Genomic DNA, 8,973 nt, shown 5'->3' with positions numbered 1-8,973 from the left:
ATGACTTGCAGAGGGTCTTTGGTTTGTTCCAAAGAGTTTGGAGGCAGCAAATACGAAGTAGACTCGAGATTGGACTTAAATAGAGCAAGCGAGACCTAATTGCCAAAGACAGCACCCATTGGTCGAGTGGATTGGTCGACTGGTCCAACTTGACCAATGCAGCAACTCCAAAACAAGGAATTGAAGGCCCGATCAAATCCAATCCTAAAGGGGTTTTGCACACATATCAAGTGACTTACCTAATAGGTAGAAATGCCTTCAAACCATGATAGAGAGCACTCCAAGTCCATCAACTAATCCGATCTTCATCAAGATTCAGTTTCCATAAATAGAACTTCATCATCAACTCTCATGGATTCAAAGCCGGACAACAAGTCCTCCACCGGGATGGCCCAAAGCTGACTTCTTACTTTACTTCGGGTCACCTGGACCTACAAATAACAAGGTTTCCGGGTCAAGGTTAGGGCTGGGTTTTACAAACGTAATGAATAATTGATCAGATGAAGTTCGCGTCCCTTTCTCCATGTGGGAGGTGGGTTTATATAGAAGTTACCTTGAGGCGGCGCTTCCTTGAGTTTTGGATCAACGGTTGGAGAGTGAGTGGAGTATCCTTGGAATAACGGCTCCTTCTTTGTCGCACCAGATAAAGTCGTTATCTGTTGACTCATCTCCCCAATTCTCGGAACGGATATGTTAAGTAGTTATTTGTAACTAACTCTCCTTGACATAGTCAAGAAGGTCTTCTGGGAGTTGCTTCGAGCGTGGCTTTCCAAGAAAGATATACACCAGCCCAAGTGGGGTGTGTATCTCTCCCGAGTGGGTCACTCGGGACCTTTATGAAGGAAGAGATACACCAGCCAGATGGGGTGTGTATCTCTCCCGAGGGGTCACTCGGGACCTTTATGTAGGAAGAGATACACCAGCCAGGATGGGGTGTGTATCTCTCCAAGGGGGTCAGTCAGGGACCTTCATTCTCCACAACACGTATCTTTCTAAACCATTTTTGGTTGTTACAAATCATGAATGCTAAAATGTGAAAAGTAACAAGAAGTTTTTCCATGCATTTGTTATGAGAGGTGAATATTGATAATTCAAAACCATTTCAAACATGTTATATATAACACTCCTTAAAACTTCATACCTTATGGGAAGTATATTGATATACTTTTTGATGTTTTTAACTTCTTCTGTTTTGCCCTTTTTGTAGAGACAATAATGACAATAAGTAATCTCTTCAGTTATTCTTCTTTCGATCTAAATTTAAACCTTATGATTTTATATAGGAGATATGTATTGTGAAAAATAAAAATTATAAGTTCAAGTTTGGGACACTGGAGAAAACCAACAATTCTATTAAGACTAGCATTTAAGACTCGACACTTTGAAGTTACTTTTATAAGAAGGGTATAATTCTGTTAACATGATAAATTTTTCTTTTATGATATCTTTTGTTAATGTATACAACTTAAATTGTAAAGTTCCTATTTTTTTACAATGTTACAATTAAGCCAAAAAGTTTTTCTCAAGTCTCCATTTTAGCTTGAAATGTATATTATTTTGTCTCAAGATCAATGACAAACTGTAAAAGTCATACTATAGACAGCAATGGAAAATATCATTGGAATGCTATTTTGCCATGATTGCCCTTTTTCTAATAAAAAATTAATTGCCCCTTGAAGTATGTTAATATGAGGAAGTTAACTTCTTTTTTTTTGTGAAAGAAAAACTTTAATTAAAGGAAAGTTAGTGCTGATTGCACATACATATTGTAGGTGATGTACTACTACAAATATCCAGCTGTGTGGCTGCAACATAAGCAAAATTTTCAAAACACAATTGGAGCACTGGGTTAGGGAAGTCAACATAAAGTACATGTTTTGTTGTTTCAGCTAAGTCCATTAACTTTGGTAATTCCTCAAGAGACCACTTTGCTGTTGACGGGCTTGGTAAGAGCTTTGTAATTTGATGATGATTGGTCCAAATTTCATCAACCCTTATCCCCTCCGCTTTCGCAATATGCATGCCTAACTGTAGGCCAAAAAGCATATGAGGAAGTTAACTATTTAGTTAACTTAGGTGACTTTTTTTTGGGTATACCATCTACAAATTGGAATATATTTACTATTATTTGTAACATTTGTAAATTAATATTCGTTTTTTATATTTTTACAGAAAAAAGAAGAATGCGGACTGAATATGTAATGACTATGCATCCATCAACGTGACTTTTGGAGCCACTAGCAAAGCTAACCCAGTCCATTATACTCAAATAAGACAAATGTTTCTCGTTAGATCTGCTAAGAAATTGATTTCTCTAACTAAGAAACATGCGGAAATGAGTTTGTAGATTCCAAATTTCTTTTACAACTGAAAAAATATTTAAGGAGGTTTTACAAACTTATTGAAAATAAGGAATAAACAAAATGAAATCATAACCCCTATTGAAGAACTCATACATCAGTTGCCTATATTCAAACTACTACATTGCAATTTCTATTATTTTCTCATTTTTCTAGAGTTTCAATTTTGAGATATAAATCTTTGTTTGAATGATGAGAATACCAAAAAAAGGTTTTGTGGGTTTCTCAATTTCCCATTGACCTGGGAATCAAATGCGAAAAAATGATTGGGCCTCGTGTGGGCTTTTTAGCTCTCATTCTGAATCTAACATAGTCATAACCCGGTTTAGATTCTAGCCCCTGGGAACATTACTTGAACCGATACCGATACTATCATGTATTAGTCAAATTTGATCATATCATATATTTTCTTTTCCCTCAAAAATGCTGACACAATTAAACATGGATTTCAAAAATTTTAAAATTTTTAAGTAAGTGACTTCCAAACTACAACACATGGAGTCTTTGAGATCCAATGGCTGTAGTTTCTCTTTACACTAATCACAGCATGGATTTCTAACATTTTGCATGGGCCATTCAGCCAGATATCGTGGGCTGTTGGATTGAGATCATCGAAGTCAAGATTTCAATCTCGATTGTTGAAAATGAGCTGTCGATATTGAAATCTCGACCGAGATGTGTGATATGACAGCTGATGATCACGCTGAATGGTTCAACGTATTAATTACGTTGAACTAAAGCACCATCGGGATTTCTCACGCCGCATGTCCCAATCTAAGGTAGTCAACGACAACGATACTCTTGCGATGACAAAGAAGTCTTCAATATCAATCAAAAGTAACAGGAATGGTATTATACCAATTAATGTACAAATTTTTGTCTGATCCATTTCTGATGGACATGTGTCCTTCATCTAAAGAAAAATGGATAGCATTATTATAAGAGTAGCTCAGGCTCAAGAGATGTAAGTTTGGCCTTGACAGACAAACCCTAATAGGACATGATCCTAACCCTAAAAGAGTATCAAGGTTGAGGCTTTGGGCGATTGGGCCGAGTCCATTCCAGCCCAACCTGACCTGACTCAGTCTTTTTCTCTCAAAAATGATTTTTTATTTTTGCTCTCAAAAATGATCGATCTCCTTTTTCTATATTATCTTAATTAATTTTCCTTAATATGCTTCTGCTTCTTCTTCTGAGCCTTTGCAGCCCATGAATCTCCCTTTCCACCCATGATCAGGTTGTCAGCTTGAAGTTTTCTAACCTTAAATCAGGGATGGAATCAACCGAATTTTTATCTTGGAATAGGGTTTTGAAAACCTCGACTCATCACAACCATAATTAATTAGTAGGTATTTAACCTTGTCAGGCTCATCACTAATATGAAATTAAAGAAAGCAAACTGGATCTGTAAGAAACCAAAATTCCGGCGGATCCAATGCAAGGGTGATTAAGGCCTTTTGGACTTAATTAGATTTTTCCAACGTCAGCAGATTTCCCTTTAAATTAAAAATCAGCTTCTTTTGGCCCCAGGTGTGAGTGACTTCCAGTGGTGAATCTGGTGATCGATAGATATATTCTACACTATCCTCTTTTCCTCTTTTCCATACCTACCAATATTGTTTACTGCTCTCCCCCATCATCGTAAATACAAAAAGAGAGAGAGAGATGGCCCATGCATGGATTAGAGAGCGGACATGAAATCACCATTTAGATTCTGGATTAAGCAAGTGTGACCCATAAGTAGTTGGACCCATTTGGTGCAAGCTTGTTCTATTCACATACATGAAAGAGAGAGAGAGAGAGAGAGGTGGGGACGGAGGGATTTGTTTGGATATTTTCACTGACTTTGGTGCTTCAGATAAGATAGCACAGAAGAGGTTTATCATGAAGGGCATAATTAGAAGAAGAAGAAGAAAAATGCACTTTGTGAGGTTGTTTGGTTTGTCACCCAAAACAAGATCAAGAAAAGAAGAAAAACATACAAGATTGCTTGTTTGCCTGTTTGCCTCTTCCAATTTGAATATTATAAGAAACCAAAGAAGAAGGAATTAAGAAGATAAAACTATTTACAACAAGAATGATTAGAATAAAAACAACAGGTCAACTTGTAAGGGAACGATTATGTCGGGCATCTTGTTGTATTAAGTGGTATTCTAACAACCAAGGAGACATAATTAAACAATAAAAAAGATGACCCTTTTGCTAATCATATCATTAACTTCCTTTTCAACCTTCCTTAATCATCTTAATTCCATTGTTTTGCTCTTCATACAAATGAACATGTGGGGTTCTTGATTAAGCATGCTCCCTTAATTCTTGATAAATTGAATGAGAAAAAAATAATTAGCGTGATACGGAAGTTTCCTACCCGACCGGGGCTCCACACATCCTCAGTCCGGCTGGCATGATCAGGCGCGATATACACCTGACTAATATAGCAACCATTCTCGATGAGGAAGGTCAACTCTGTCACTGATCGAGCGGAACCAACGACATGAAGGCATGATCTCAGGAAAAACAACAGCCTCGGTCGGGTAGACTTACCAAATACATAAAAAGTAACACTTACAATATAAGAAGAAGGACATACCCCTCCGGTAAGCATCCAATACATTCTGAGCATAGTCTTGTGTAATCCTTGCACGGGACCTTAATCTGTTCATTGTCTGACTTAGCCATTGGAGGCGGTTGCCTGGTACTCTAGCCGGTCCGCATCTAACTCTTTTTGCAGGACTCATAGTCTTTGGCTTGAAGGGGGCTCAGTCGGGAGCAGCATCAATATAACTGTTACACATCAGTTTGGCGCCGTCTGTGGGAACAACAGTTTCCAAGTCATGGTGAGACGAGCAAACAATGGACACACTCCGCAGGAAATTGCAGGGGATGACCATCACCGGGACAATCAAACACATCAAGAAGAAGGGGTCGAACACTCGATCCGAGTGGACAGGATCCTCCCGAGGACAACCCGATTCCAGAAGACCCACACGGGGAAGGTACGTCAAAGGATCCTCAGGGACATGCTACTACAGCAGATGTAGACGAACTTCGAAAGGGCATGCTTGAAATTCAAGGAGTGCTGAGGGACTTGGTTCATCAAATTGGAGTGGAACAAGGCCCAAGGCGAAACACTCGAGCGGGAAGGTTACTAAAGGCCTTCCAGGACAACAAGAGGATCCCGACCGAAAAGGGGTATCCCGAGAGGGAGATAAGCTGAAGGTCAGAGATCAATTCACAATGGTCCTGACCATCGCCAAAAAAACTCCGAATGGGACTAGGATCAGTGCCTTGGATCGTCTTTCGGTACCTTCCAAAACTCGATCTTTGCCTCAAAGGAGTTACCGGGAAGATTTTGAGCATCAAGGCGAAAGTCACCCGCAACCAACCCGATCGAGGATGTCACTGCACGAACACATTCTCATCGGGAGGATACTTGCCGAATCTGATGTAGTAAGGCAAAACCGCCTTCGTCGGGAGGATGGCAGGAGGTCGAGAGCAAGTTGGAGGATCGGGATCATGACGAGGATCTGGACGTGGTTGATCGGGAACCTTTTTTAGATGAAATTATGAACATGCCACTTCCTCAGAATTTCATCATGCCAACCTTCACACCTTTTGAAGGAAAAACCAACCCGAAGGAGCACATAAGCTACTTCAAATTGGTAATGACGGTCCTCGGGCGGGAGGACGAGTTGCTTTGTAGAACATTCTCGGCTTCACTCAAAGGACCAGCCATTAAATGGTTCAGCATCTTGCAGCCGGGATCCATCAACAATTTTATAGAACTTGCTCGAAAGTTCATTGCTCGATTCAAAAGCGCAATCGGGAGCAAAAAGACATCCGATAGTCTATTTGCCATAAGGCAAGGACTGAGTGAATCGATTCGGGATTTCCTGAAGCAATTCGATGAGGTGGCCATCGAGATCGAGGATCTAGACTACCAAGTCGCCTACAGTGCACTTTGGAGTGGCATCACACACCAAAGACTCTTGGAAGTCCTTTTGACGGATAAACCAAAGACGTACGGGACGTTGTTACGCAAGTGCCAGAAGCAGGCTAGGGTATATGAAGTGATTAATGCTCAGGTGAAAGCTGATCGAGATAGAAGACCCGATCAGGACACAGAGAAGAATTCCCCGAATGACAGAAATCAAGGATCAAAGAATAGATGGAAGCATGATCAAAGACGGGAAAGTTACACTCCCCTTAATGCTAAGCCATAAGAGATCTTGATGGACATTCAGGACAAGAAATCTTTGAAGTGGCCTGGGAAATTGCACTCTCTTCCAGAGGATCGAGATATGACACAATATTGTCGCTTCCATAAAGATTATGGGCATCACACACACAGTTGTCGAATCTTGAAATCAGAGATCGAGAAGCTGATCCAGGAAGGCAAACTTGGCCAATATGTGCGAGAGACCCGGGAAGCCTCGTGAGAGATCACCCCAACCAAAGAAGAGAGCCCAATCGCCTAGCTCGACGGACGTAGCTAAAAAAGCTGATAAAGGAAAAGAAAAAGAAGACCGAGAGGGGTCACCAGTTTATGTTATAATGGGTGGCCCGACTATGGAATCAATCAGGAAAGCAAAGCAAAAAGCAAGGTTCTTGGGGGCTGTGCATTTACCAAAAAAAGGCCAAATCCAGCATGCCCAGAGCCCATAACATTCACAGATGAGGACCTGAGCAAAGTCATAGTGCCACACGATGATGCAATCATCATCAAAGTCAAAATTGCAAATCGGGAGGTTCACCGGGTCCTGGTTGATACAGGATCATCAGTTGATCTAATATCTTATGAGGCTTTTAAAAGACTCAAGATAGATGACGATCTACCGACCCCTTCATCAACTCCTCTTTATGGTTTTGCAGGATTTTCGGCGATAGCGGAAGGAACGATCCATTTGGATCTAAAGATCGGGAAGTCACCCCGAGACACGCTGGTTCGGGTCAACTTCATGGTCGTGAAAGATTTATCAGCATACAATGTGATATTGGGACGACCAACGCTCAATGCACTTGAGGCAGTTGTGTCTCCCCGACACATGAAATTAAAGTTCCCGACCGATGCAGGGGTTGGTGAATGCAGTTTCGATCAATCTACCTCCCGGCAATGCTATGTTAATTACCTGAAGGAAAAATGGAGGTCAGAAAGTTCGGAAAGGGCACTGTCTATTGAAGTTCGTGACGATCGGGACGAAGAGAATACGCAAAGAGCGGAGCTAGTAGAGAAACTGGAGAGAATTCAACTCAACCAGTCGCTACCCGATCGGTGGACGTTCATTGGATCAGAGCAACCAGAGGAATTCAAGCAGGAATTGAAAAAGTTCTTGTGCGACAATGCTGATATCTTTGCATGGTCTGCAAGTGACAAGCCCGGGATAGACAGACGGGTAGCAGAACTTAAGCTCTGGATCCAGAAAGATGCCACCCCGGTCATTCAAAGGAGAAGAAATTTTGCAATAGAAAAACATGAGGCCATCAGAATAGAAGTTGAAAAACTTGAGAAATCAGGCCTCATTGAACCAATCAAATGCCCGACTTGGTTGGCCAATGTGGTAATGGTCAAAAAGGCAAACGGGATGTGGAGAATGTGTATTAATTACACGGATCTGAACAAAGCTTGCCTGAAGGACTGTTATCCCCTCCCGAGGATTGATCTTTTGATCGACGCAACCGTTGGACATGAAGTTCTTAGCTTTATGGATGCATACTCGGGGTATAATCAAATCTTGATGAGTCGGGAGGATGAAAAGCATACATCCTTCATGACCGATCGGGAATGTTACTACTACCGAGTAATGCCATTCGGGTTGAAGAACGCGGGTGGTACTTATCAAAGGGCTGTCAACAAAACTTTCCAACACCAGATTGGGAGAAATATGGAGGTATATGTTGATGACATGCTGGTGAAGAGTCTTGTTCGGGCCAAACGCTTGGCAGACCTTGAAGAAACTTTTGACGTTTTGAGAACTTATCAAATGCATCTAAATCCGGATGCTTTTGGAGTTTCCTCCGGGAAGTTCCTCGGGTTCATGGTTTCTCAAAGAGGAATCGAAGCTAACCCGAAGAAGATCCAAGCACTGATCAGAATGCAACCGCCCGTTCTTGTAAAAGAAATCCAATGCTAAACAGGAAGGGTGGCAGCGCTAAATCGGTTCATATCCCGAGCAGGGGAGAAATGCAACTCTTTTTTCAAAGCGTTGAAGGCTACACCAAGCTTGGGAGGAATCACTTGGACAGAAGAATGCCAACAAGCATTTGAACAATTGAAAGCATCACTCGGGACAACACCTGTCTTAGCCCGACCAGTAACAGGGGAGCCTCTAACTGTTTATCTTGCCATTTCACCAACTGCAGTAAGTGTTGTATTGGTAAAAGGAGAGACAATCTAGAACTCGGTCTACTATGTGAGTCATGTACTCATTGATGCTGAGACAAGGTACCCGGACGTTGATAAGCAAGCTCTAGCACTTTTGGTAGCCTCGCGGAAGCTAAGGCCTTATTTTCAGGCACATCCAATAATAGTCCCGACCAACTTCCCACTCAAGAAAATACTCCAAAGACCTGATGTAGCTGGAAGGATGGTCAGGTGGGTAGTGGAGTTGTGCTA

The sequence above is a fragment of the Hakea prostrata genome, chromosome 1 (genome assembly GCF_041222555.1).
Source record: "Hakea prostrata isolate BN-2017 chromosome 1, UWA_Hpros_2, whole genome shotgun sequence".
Lineage (NCBI taxonomy): Eukaryota > Viridiplantae > Streptophyta > Magnoliopsida > Proteales > Proteaceae > Hakea > Hakea prostrata.
The sequence above is the reverse complement of the archived record's forward strand: the minus strand, read 5'-3'. Positions refer to the sequence as shown.